We start from the raw sequence: 12,291 nt of genomic DNA, 5'->3' as shown, positions 1-12,291 counted from the left end.
GGTCAATTTTTAACTTCAAAGTTAATTATTTGCACAATCCTCCCCGTAATCATACACCATTATAATAAGACAAATCCACAACCCAGAGAAAAGAAGCTGCGACTATGGATTACAAATAGTTTAAAGATCACAGGATTTAAAGTTACACAGTATGCAGATTAAAATTAAGGACATTTTATTCCAGCTCTAAATCAGAAGTAGCAGCGATACCTAAGCTGTAAAACTACAATCTAGTTTATATGAAAACAATATTGCTTTATAGGAACAAAGAGCCTGCACAGAAACTTTCAGACTCCCTGATTAGATGTGAGAATATCATTTTCTGATGGCCTGTATTCAAAAGACATACTGTCTATTCTTTGTGGGAATCCGGACTTATCAGTTAAATGTAACTCATACATCATTGGACAGCTTAGTGCCACTTTATTCTTTTAATTTTATTAAGGTACTCTACAGAGTAGTTACCACTTCGTAAGTCAGGTAATGAGTGAATTTCTTGTTTGGGACAACGTCAACTTCCTTTGCTTCCTGCCAGGCCACTTTTGACTAAAAAGATCCTATACGTACAGCTGTGTGTGGCGTCTCAAACCTGGAATCCTAGCTACTTGAGAGGCAGAAATAGGGACTGAAGTTCAAGACCAGCTGGGGAATAAAAAGTTCAAAGTCCCATCTCAACCACTGGCTGGGTGGAGGGGTACACACCTGTAACCCCGGCTATGGCAAAGTACAATCACCCGATACAGGGGTGTGTGCCTGTCATTCTCAGGGACCTGGTAAAGCACAGAAAACAGTCCAGGTGGCCAAGGAATAAAGTGAGATTCTGTTTCAAAATTAACCCACACATGACTGGGAATGCTGCTTAGTGGTAGAGTGCTTACATAGCATGCACAAAGCCCAGGGTTTGACTTCTGGGTACCACATAAATAAAATACGATTAAAAAAATAGTAATAACCACCAATGCAGCCTGGCTCAGGCCTGTAACCCTACCTACTCAGGAGGTGGAGATCTGTTTGAGGATCGTAGTTCAAAGCCAGCCTGGCAGGAAAGTTCATGAGACTGTTTTCTCCACTTACCCAACAAAGAGGCAGAAGTGGCTCAAGTAGTAGAGCACCACCAGCCTTGAGCACAAAAGCTCAGGGACGGACAGCACCCAGGCCCTGAGTTCAAACCCCAGGACACACACATACAAAGCAAAAGGGGCCTGGAGATGCACCTCCCGTGGTAGAGTGCCGAGCAGGAAGTCATGAATTCAATCCCCACTATCACATATAATAATAAAACCCATACAAAGAACCAACACCTAAGGCCTCAACTACTAGGAACAACTTTTGGTGGGATAGAGAGAGAACAGGAGAAAAGGGCTCAGACTAGCTTCAGCTATGAATCCTGGGAATATTCCTCAGACATGCCTGACGGTGCGTGCAGCAAATGATGAGGACCTGACGTGATGGGTCCACTAACACTGCGGGGTCAGCAAGAGTGAAGTCTGGTGGTGCACCCTGAACAGGGACCAGAGGCTGAGGCCAGCCTGGACAAAGAGTAAATGAAATCCCATCTCTGTGGGCCTGGTGATGGGTGCCTGTGATCCCAACTATGCAGGAAAGGAGGACTGAAGGAGTCTAGGGCAGGCACTGGGCAAAAAAAAATGTGAAACTTTACCTGAAAAGTAACTGAACTGGGGGCATGGTTCAAGTAGCAACCTAAAGGCCCTAAGTTCAAATCCTAGTACAACAGAGAAAAGAAAAAGAAAAATAAAGAAGTCTTGAACCACTGTCGCCACCCAAGGGAGTGATGAGCACCAGCTGTGAGGAAGAAAGCCAAGCAACAGCTTGAGGCCTGAGTTCAAGCCCTGGTACTGACACACACACACAACTTCCCTGGCAAATGTGTATTGGCCTACAAAAAAAGTAAAGTATGTAGTTGAGCTGGGTGCCGCCAGGGCCTCAAGCCTGTCAGCCTAGCTAGTCAGGAGGCTGAGATCTGAGGATGTCAGTTCAAAGCCAGCTGGGACAGGAAAATCTGTGAGACTCTTACCTCCATTAACTACCCAAAAAGCCAGAAGTGGCACTGTGGGTCAAGTGGTAGAATACTACACTTGAGCAAAAAAGCTGAGACAGCACCTAGAAACTGGACCAACACACACAAAAAAGTAAGTTTGTAACTTGGTGTTATCAGGAAAGCCCCAGAAGGCATAAGTAGATGGGGAGTGAGGGGGGGGAGGGCCCACTCAGCAAAACTCAGCAAGAAGGCAGAGCAATCTTTAAGGCCCATGCAGATAAGAAAACCCAAGGCTGGGAAAGAGAGAGCTCCATGGAAGACACAGTAAGTTGCTTTGTTTTAGATCCAGAAGGATGAGCAAGGTCACCAATAAAGAAAATCACAAATAGGGATTAGGACATTAAAGGGAAAAGCACTCATCATCCTCACACATTGCTAAGGCTTCATGATAACACTGATACCCAGTAAAATCACTAGATACAGGAAATAAACAAAGAGATCAGCAGGCTTTTATTTCTCTCTCTCTCTCCCTAACTGCCTAAAACTGAAAAAATAAAAAATTAAAAGACAAAAGATTTTCTATGTACCTTCTTGATATTTAAAACAAAGACACAGCTGTTCAACTGTGAAAAGAGTTGAATAGTAAGTCTCTTACCAATTAAAACAACACTCAGCTTGGGTACCAGTGGCTCACAACAGTCATCCTAACTACTCAGGAGGCTGAGATCTGAGGATCACAGTTCAAAGCCAGCAGGGCAGAAAAGTCCTGAGACTCTTATCTCCAATTAACTGCCCCAAAAGGCCGAAGTATAACTTTGGCTTAAGGGTTAGAGACTGGAGCAAAAATGCTCATCTGGGTCAGCGCCCAGGCCCTAAGTTCAAGCCCCAGGACTGGCACAAAAATAGTAATATTCAGTGTTAATAGTTTATAGACTCACTAGAGCTTTTAAACATCTATGTCTTGAGTACTATTATTACTACCTGTCAGGAATGCCATGTCAACAAAATAAACACCAAGTGTCTATCTTTGTAGAAGCTTCTGCTTGGCCAGATGCTGGTGGCTCACGCTTGTAATCCTAACTACTTAGGAAGCTAAGATCTGAAGACCTTGGTTTGGAGTAAGCCAGGTCAGGAAACCCATGAGACTCTTATCTCCAATTAGCCACCAAAACCCAGGAGTGGACCTGTGATGCAAGTGGTAGAGCTCAAGGCCTTCAGTTAAAAAGCCAAGCAAGAGTGCAAGGCCCAGAGTTCAAGCCCCAGTACTGGCACATCACACACACACACACCCCCTCTGAAACACACACACACCCCCTCTGAAACACACACACACACACACACATACACACACACTCTGAAATAGCACTGTCCAAATAAAAACTTATCTGGAACTACATGGATTTTCAATTTTCTACTTAGTCACATTATACATTTTATTTAACTCAACATGTACAAAATACCTCATTATTTCAATATGTACCCATTTTTTTAAAAAAACAAGATATTCTCATTCTTGCTTTGGACTAAAGAACAAGTACACATAGGATACTTACGTGTAACCAGCTGCATTCTATAGTCAGATCTGGCTATTTTCTTTTAATTTAAATAAATCACTGTAGCCATCAGCAAACTAACTGCAAATTTGGACTCGTATTTATTGGTGCAGAGGGCACCCTATCTCTCTTGTCCAGTGCAATCACTGATAGCTGAACATGGCTTCTGAGCACCAGACAAGACTAATCCAAGAATGGAATTTTGTGTGTGTGTGTGTATGCCAGTCCCAGAGCTTGAACTCAGGGCCCAGGCATAGTCCCAGAGCTAATTCTTTACTCAAGGCTAGTGCTCTACCACTTGAGCCACAGCTCCATTTTTTGGCTTCCTACTAGTTAATTGGAGATGAACATCTCACTGGCTTTCCTAACTCAGGCTGGCTTTGAACTGCGATCCTTAGATCTCAGCCTCCTAAATAGCTAGGGTTACAGGTCTGGGCCATTAGCACCCAGCAGGAAGGGAACTTTTAATATTTCATTAAACAGCCACAGAAGTTGGAAGATGGCAGACTGGAAAACACAGCTCTAGAGGAAGAAATAAGACACAGAAACAAATCACACACTTAATGAATTGCGGTTATTACACATTTTTACAAAAGAAATAGCCAATACAATCTCAGAGAACCAACAGGACCTAATTTTAATTGTAAACAGTCAAAGAAATCACAATCAAGTAAAAGAACAACATGTAGATAGGCCTTCCAGATGGGGGGAAAAAAAACAACCCTGAAAATTCATAATGAGGAAATACCAAGGAGCAAAGTAATACAAAGTTACCTGAAGAAGTCTGACTGGATCACAAAATCAAAGCAAACCACAAGGGGGAGGGAGGAAACAGCCCTACCACTAAGAGATAATTAAAGGTAATTGCATTCATTCATTCGTTTTTGTTGTCAGTACTGAAGCTTGAACTCAAAGAGTCTGGGCGACTGTTCCTTAGCTTTTTTGCTCAAGGCTAGTGTGCTACCAATTGGGCCACAGCTCCACTTCCGGCTTTTTGCTAGTTAATTGGCGATAAGTCTCTCTCATATTTATCTTCCTAGGATCCTTAGGTCTCTGCCTCATGAGTAGTTAGGAATACAGGTGTGAGCCACCAGCCTCTGGCTTCAGAGCACTTTTAAATCTGCAAATTCTGTCTTCATTGATTTGTTAATTGCCTGTCTTTCCAACAGATCCAATCTCCATGACAGGAAAGATCCTGTCTTGTTCATAATTGTGTCCTCAATGCTTTATACAGTGCCTGGCATAGAGCAGGTGCAGAAACTGTTAGAATAAAAACTGCAAATGCGGGCTGGGAATATGGCCTAGTGGCAAGAGTGCTTGCCTTGTATGCATGAGGCCCTGGGTTCAATTCCCCAGCACCACATATACAGAAAACGGCCAGAGGGGGCGCTGTGGCTCAAGTGGCAGAGTGCTAGAGCCTTGAGCAAAAAGAAGCCAGGGACAGTGCTCAGGCCCTGAGTTCAAGGCCCAGGACTGGCCAAACAAAACAAAACAAAACAAAAAGTGACATTTCAACAGAATGTGACTGCGTGCTGAAAAGGGACTTTAAGGAAGTGTCACCTATTCATGGCTGTCAAGAAGCTTTGACAGGAAAACATACGGAGGGCAGGACAGGCCCTGAGATGCAAGCAGGCCCCATAGTCACTTTTCAGTACGCATCTGAAACACAGCTATTCAGGACTGACAAGTATCACAGGGAGATTACATTCCAGAGGTTAGAGCCAATCTATGAAAAGGAAAATATCCCAGTAATGACTTGCTCTGTTAGTACATGTTGAGAACACTGTTTTCAGTGCTTTTTGGAGTTAAATAAAGCCAATTTCACCTGTTTTTCTTTGTAATGTGGCTATCAAAAAATAAACTAAACTACTTCCAGGAAGGGCCATTCATGGCTTGTGTTTTATTTTTGTTGATAACACTGGTCTGCAGTACACAAATCCCAGTAAAAAGTCTGAATTTTATTTTGTATACTGAAGAGGCACTTAAGTATTTTGAGCCTTGGAGCATCATAAATGGTGGTTCTCCACCGAGCAGTCAGAGAACACTGTAGGGAACAAGAACTAAGGCTATGATTCCAATTACAAAGGTGCTAGATGGACTCAGGCGCTCACGCCAGTATCCTAGCTATTCAGGAGGCTGTGATCTGAGGATCACAGCTCAAAGCCAGCCAGAACAAGAAAGTCTGTATGACTCTCTTATTTCCAATTAACTACAAGAAAAAGAGAAAGAAAGAAAGAGAGAAGGAAAGAAAGAAGGGAGGGAGGGAGGGAAAGAGAGAGAAAGAAGGAAGGAAAGAAAAAGAAAGAAGGAAGGAAGGAAGGAAGTTAGGAAGGAAGGAAAGAAGGAAGGAAGGAAGGAAGGAAGGAAGGAAGGAGCAAGTGGAACTGTGGCTCAAGTGATAAAGCACTAACTAGCCTTGAGCACAAAAGCTCAGACAGCTCCCAGGCCCAGAGTTCAAGCCCCAGGATCAGCACCAAAAAAAAAAGGTGTTAACAGACACCTCTGAGACAAATTTTCAAGGTAGCAAAGCTAACACTGCTTAAAATTAACTAATAGTTGGCAATATGGAAAAAAAAAAAAACCACCAAAGTTAGGTACTAGTGGCCCACACCTAGAATTCTATCTGCTCAAGAGACTAAGATCTCAGGATTGAGATTCAAGCCAATCTGGCAGAGAAGAAAAAAAAAAAATCAAGACTCATCTCTACTTAAACAAGAGAAAGAAGCTGGAACTGGAGGTGTGGTAAAAGTGGCAGAGTACCTGCTATATGAAAGTGTGGAGCCATGAGTTCAAGCCTAAGTACCAGCATAAAAAAGAACAAAGACACAGAAAAGCAAAGACACACTGGACAACACGTTAACAGAGGATTTCTATGGTGGCATTCCAAAACTGAAAAGCTCCCCTCCACATACACGTGCACACCCACACGCGAGCACATACACATGGCCACTGCCCTTATAAACAATTACAAAAACAACTTTTTTAAAAAGCAAAATACAGTCCTACAAAAACAAAACATCCTGTTATTTATCTGCAAGATGCATGTTAAAAAATGTTCTATTCGGGCTGGGGATATGGCCTAGTGGCAAGAGTGCTTGCCTCGTATACATGAAGCCCTGGGTTCGATTCCCCAGCACCACGTATACAGAAAACGGCCAGAAGTGGCGCTGTGGCTCAAGTGGCAGAGTGCTAGCCTTGAGCAAAAAGCCAGGAACAGTGCCCAGGCCCTGAGTCCAAAGCCCAGGACTGGCAAAAAATAAATAAATAAATAAATAAATGTTCTATTCTCAAGCCAGGCACTACTCAAGAGATTGAAATCTGAGGATTCCAGTTCAAGCCAGCCCAGACAGGAAAGCCCATCTGACTCTTATCTCCAATGAACCACCAAGGGGGGAAAAAAAAAAAAAAAAAAAAAAGCTGGAAGTGGAACTGAGTCTCAAATGGTAGAGCACCAATTTTGAGACAAAAAGCTTAAGGACAGTGCCCTGGCCCTGAGTTCAAGCCCCAGGACCAACATGTGTATGTCCGCACACACAGTTCTATTCTCATACCTTCAAACAATTTAAAGCTATTCACGTACTGTCTTCAGGAAATTAAGGGAATATTGCTTCCTTGTTTGTGTAGAAGCACTAGAGCAGTTTCAAACCTAAATACTTATTAATGTGTGGTTCCTGAAATACCAATCACACATCTCTAAAAGTTTTCCAAAACATGCAGGACATAATTGTACACAATGTCACTTTAGTCCTGACTGTCTGCCGCTTGCCAGCTGCTGCCCAGGGCTGAGCTGGTGCAAACTTAGGAACACACACATTTCATCTGCAGCAGGACCCTAAGACAAAGGAGAAGTTTGTTCAGTATTTTGCAAGACTGAAGGGAAGGGAAGGCCAAAGAAAGACTGATCAACTGGCTTTGTAAAACATTAAGTGCTCTCCAGCTAAATTTTTTGCACTAAGAAGGAATACAAAGTTCTACAATGGAATTTGAAGGAAGAGAGATTCACCAGGTATAAAGTAACAGGAAACTTTGGTTTCTTACACAAATGTTCAAAAAGTATACCAATCACTAGGGCCTTGGATCTTCTACTTAAACAATATGGAGAAATTTTGTGGGTGTGCCAATACCTGGGTCGAACTTGAGACCTCCCATTCTTGTTTAGCTTTTTCACTCAAAGCTGGTGCTCTACCACTTGAGCCACACCTTTTCTGGCTTTTTGCTGGTTAGAGATAAAGAGTTTTACAGGCTTTTGTGCCTGGGATGGCTTCAAACCATTATCTGGGATTTGTCAGTAGCTAGGATTATAGGCTGGAGCATGAGCACCCAGCAATACAGAGAATCTTAAGGTCTCTCATTTATTCCTAGGTATGCTAATTTATTTGACTCCCACCTACCTAAAACCATCTTGTGCAATCTACCTTAAGTAGAGAAACACTTGTGCCACAAAGGCTGGCAACAAGTTCATAGAGCACACCTGCTAAAAGCAAAACAAAACACAATTCAAAAAAAAAAAGCCTTGCTAAATGTCTGAGTAAAGATTAGCACCATATCACAAAGTAATGAAATATAGCACCATATCATAAAGTAATGAAATAATCTAGTCACAATATTTTCCTAAAGGGACTACACTGTTTATAGGTATAAATAAGTTTTTAAAAATCTCATTTTTTTTAAAGGCAAGAAAGAAAAAACAACCCCCATCCACTAGGGCAGAATGTTTACCTCAGAGCCAAGAGCCAGTGACTTACTCCTATAATTCTAGCTACTCAGGAGGCTGGGATCTGAGGAATGAGATTGAAGGCCAGCCCAGGCAGAGAGGCCAGAAGACTCTCATCTCCAGCAAAAAAAAACCCCAAAGTGGAGGTGTGTGTGGCTCATGTGGTAGAGTGTCAACCTTGAGTGAAAATGCTAAGGGGCAGTGCATAGGCCCTGAGTTTAAGGCCCAATCCCAGCATGTGCACACACACGCGCGTGTGCACACACTGACACAACTTCAATAATAAAGGTAAACAGGAATCCTGGCCAGGTAAGAAAACACATAAACAGATTCACATTTTGTTTTGCTCCATCTCCTGATTTAAGGGGAGGAGTCATGAATTTCTATTGCTTAATCTTTTATATTACATCACGTTGTGTATTGTTATTGTATTAAACACATTTTTCAGGCTTAAAAAACTATTGAGGTGCAGGTGACACACAATCAACTGGCACAGATTTAAAGTGTAAAACGTGATATTGTGGTAATGCTTAAACAGGAAAATGATCATTTCAGGCAAGATAATAGATCCATCCACTCACAAACCTTCCCCCTGTATATTTGTGACCCTGGCTCTTATATTCTTCAAACGTAAAAAATTAAGAAGATTCAGACTGCCTGTTTTGAAAGTTTACACCGCTCACTTTACAAACCATCTTCCCTTATGCCCCGGCCTGTCTGTCAGCGAGTGCCAGCAGTGACTCGCACCACACGGCTGCCTGAAACTTACACGAAAAGCACCACGAAACCAAAACGAACGAGTGCTGCTCTGGAGAATCTCACCCGGGGCTCCGGACCACCGCGGTGGATCCCTTCGGACGGAACCGCGCCCGCCTCGGGCCCCGCGCCCCGCGCCCCGCGCCCCGGGCCCGCCTGGTAACTTTTGAAAAAGTTGTGCCGGGGCGAAATGCGGCCGCAGAAGTCACCGCACCTCAGCCCCGGCCCCGGGCTCCTCCGCGCGTGACGGGAGGCCGGAACGAACGCCCCGCCGGCCCGCGGCCCGCCCCGTCCACGCCCGACCCGGGGAGCGGGGCTGCGGGGTCGGGCTGCGGCGCGCGCACAGGAGCCGGGGGCGGCCCGACCTGGCCAGGCCCACAGCTCCTGAGGACTCCGGGAGGCGCGGCCCGCGGGAGACAGGGACCCCGACTGGCCAGCAGAGACCCCACGAGCGCCGGTCCCACCCTCCACCCCCGCAAGCCCCCCGCCACCTGCTGCGGCCCCGCCGCCCTCCGCTTCCGGCCCGCCGCGCCGGGAGGGGCCGGGCCTCGCCGCCGCCCCGGAGGGGAAGGGCGGGCCCGGGGTCCGGGCGAGCCGGGGGAGGGGAGGCGCCCGCGAGCCGAGTCGCGCTCCTCACCTGGCGGCGGCTTCCTCCGCCTGACGCGCTGGCTGCCGCCGCCGCCCGGTCGCCGCCGGTGAGTGGGGGGGACAGGTGAGGCCGCCAAACGCCGCTCGCTCCCGCCGCGCCACCACCACCACCACCGCCGCCGCCGCCGCCGCCGGCCCCTCCGTCCGCTGTTTATTAAACTTTTCTGTTTGGTTGTTCAGCCTGTGACGTCACGGCGTGAGAGAGGCCCTGATTGGCTGACGCCCGACGCTTACGCGGCCGCTCCGGCCCACAGCCTAATTATTACCGGCCGGAGCAGAACTATAAGCTGGAAAAGGCTAGGGGGCGTGGCTAATTCTCGGAGCTCACTGCTATTGGCCAGCGCGTCGCGGAGGGCGGGGCCGGGCGCTGCAGGGGGGACGCTCCTCCTTCGCTGCGGTCCGCGGGGATCTTCCCCCGCCGCCGCTGGGGGCTTCGGGGTCCGGAGGGTATCCCGCGGCGCTTGCAGGGTCGGGTGCGGCGCGGGCGGCTCTCTGCGACGTCCTGAGGCTGAGGCGGAAGGTTGTTGCTCCACCTGCCGGCTGTGCGGGACCCTGACCTTCCCCCCGCCCCCGCGCGCCCACCGGTGCCCGCCCCGGCGCGCCCCGCCTGTGCAAGCGCCGGGTCCGACGGCGGCCGCAGAGCTGCCCGGTCCCGAGCCAGACTTGGACGGAGAAGCTGGACGCGAGGCGCGTGTGCGTTGCATGCGCACCCCCAGGTCTCAGCCTTTCCCAGTGGCGGGGTGCAGGCCGCATTGCCACTCTCGGGGCAAGTAAGGATAGAGACACAGGGACCTTCCAGAAGTTTCTCCGCCATCTTTCCTGCTCCGGGGCAGCACCACAGGATGCACAGGTGCTGCATTCCTACCGGGGTTGAGGAAAGAGGTGAACCCAGTCGTGAGAAACCTATTTTGCTAGTCATGGGAATTTTAATATAATTTTTTATTTTTGTACTTTTTTTTGTCAGTCGTGGGGCTTGAACTCGACCTAAGCGCTGTCCCTGAGCTTGGTCACTCCAGGCTGGCGCTCTCCCACTTCCCCAGCTCCACTTGTGAAGTTCTTGCTGATTCATTGGAGATAAGAGCCCCACGGACTTTCCTGCTGGCCTTGAACCACAATCTTCAGATCTCAGTCTCCTGACTGGTGGAAGCCACCAGTGCCCTGCTTGCACTGTGTATCTTGAGTGCTGAACTTTTCCATTTTTTTCATTCCCATACTTGTGGCAGGGTCTCTGAGAAGTTTAGGGTTTTGAAAAGGCTGAGAGCTGGAGAATTGGGGCTTCTTCATCTGAGCAGATTGGGACAGGAAGGGGTGGAGGATGGTAGATCCACTATTATAGAGATCAGATTATTCCAAGAAGAAATTGCTTTCCCTTTTTTTGTCCAAGACCAAGTCTCAAACTCAGAATGTGACACTTTCACTCATTGGTGCTTTACTGCCTGAGTAATGTTTCCAACCCCAGATATGTTGCTTTCTGACTCAGAAGAGTGCAGAAGCTTGCTGGAACAAGAAAGTCTCCTAAGAAACTCTCTCCCACAGGACCAGTATCCATGTCTTATGCCTGTAATCCCAGCTACTCGGGAGACTGGGATCTGAGAATTACGTTAAAAGCCAGCCTGGGCAGGTGTATCTGAGAGACACTTACTTCCAAGAAACCACATAACAAAAAAGCTAGAAGTGGAGGTGTGGCTCAAGTGGCAGAGCTCCAGCCTTTAGTGAAAAAACTAGACAGAACCCAGGCTCTGAGTTCAATCCCCAGAACTGGCATGTGCACACACGCCTGTCTGCTTGCCAGGTGCTGGTGGCTCACATCTGTAATTCTAGCTACTCAGGAGACTGAGATCTGAAGATCACAGTTTAACTTAGGCACATATATCCCCTAGTATCCATCTGCAACTAACTAGGAAAAAACGCCAGAGATGGAGGTGTGGCTCAAGTAGAAAGAGCCCAGCCTTGAGCTGGAAAAGCTTAGGGACAGCGCCCAGGCCCTGACCTAGTGTGTGTGTACCAAAGGGGAAAGGGGGCTAACTCAAGATTAGGCTTTTTCCTTTCTTTTTGTGCCAGTCCCGGGACTTGAACTCAGGGCCTGGACACTGCCCCTGAGCTTTTGCTCAAGGCTAGCATTCTACCACTGGACCCACAACACCACTTCCAGCTTTTTCTGTTTATGTAGTACTGAAGAATCCAACTCAGGGCTTCATGCATGCTAGGCAAGCACTCTACCACTAAGCCACATTCCCAGCCTCTCAAGAACGCTTTTTATAATTATAATAGATATCAAAAACCAAATTGAGTAGTTGACTTTATTCTGTGGAAAATGGAAAGCCATTAGAGAAAAAGAAGGGAAGGCAATAGTATATTATAGCAAATTCAAAGATACTGCTGGTACTAGAAATAACTAAATAACTTTTGCAGCCTACGTTTCTTTCTTTGCAGCCTGGTTTCTGGTTATCAGGTGTTAGAACTATATGGGAAGAGTTCAGATTCTTCCACAGATGCTTTTTTTTTCTCTTCCTTCCTTTCATTTTTTTGGTCCTAGGTTTGAGCTCAGGGCCTGGGTGCTGTCCCTGAGCTTTTTTGCTCAAGGCTAGTGCTCTACTGCTCAAGCCACAGAGCCACTTCTT

General features: G+C 46.7%; 1 protein-coding gene across 3 annotated transcripts in view; it reads right to left on the bottom strand.

Moving 5' to 3' along the window:
- The window catches only part of Zfand6 (zinc finger AN1-type containing 6), a 59,217-nt gene extending 49,414 nt beyond the window's left edge, over positions 1–9,803 (bottom strand). Inside the window, exon 1 of one of the 3 annotated variants that reach the window (XM_048330100.1) lies at positions 9,660–9,803. The gene's annotated coding sequence lies outside the window, so the exon portion shown is untranslated. The remainder of the gene's footprint in view (positions 1–9,659) is intronic. The other 2 variants (XM_048330101.1, XM_048330097.1) reach the window with 2 other exon arrangements.
- Positions 9,804–12,291: the final 2,488 nt, after the last annotated feature.

Source organism: Perognathus longimembris, chromosome 20 (assembly GCF_023159225.1).
Source record: "Perognathus longimembris pacificus isolate PPM17 chromosome 20, ASM2315922v1, whole genome shotgun sequence".
Classification (NCBI taxonomy): domain Eukaryota; kingdom Metazoa; phylum Chordata; class Mammalia; order Rodentia; family Heteromyidae; genus Perognathus; species Perognathus longimembris.
This window is presented reverse-complemented; position numbering and strand designations above follow the sequence as displayed.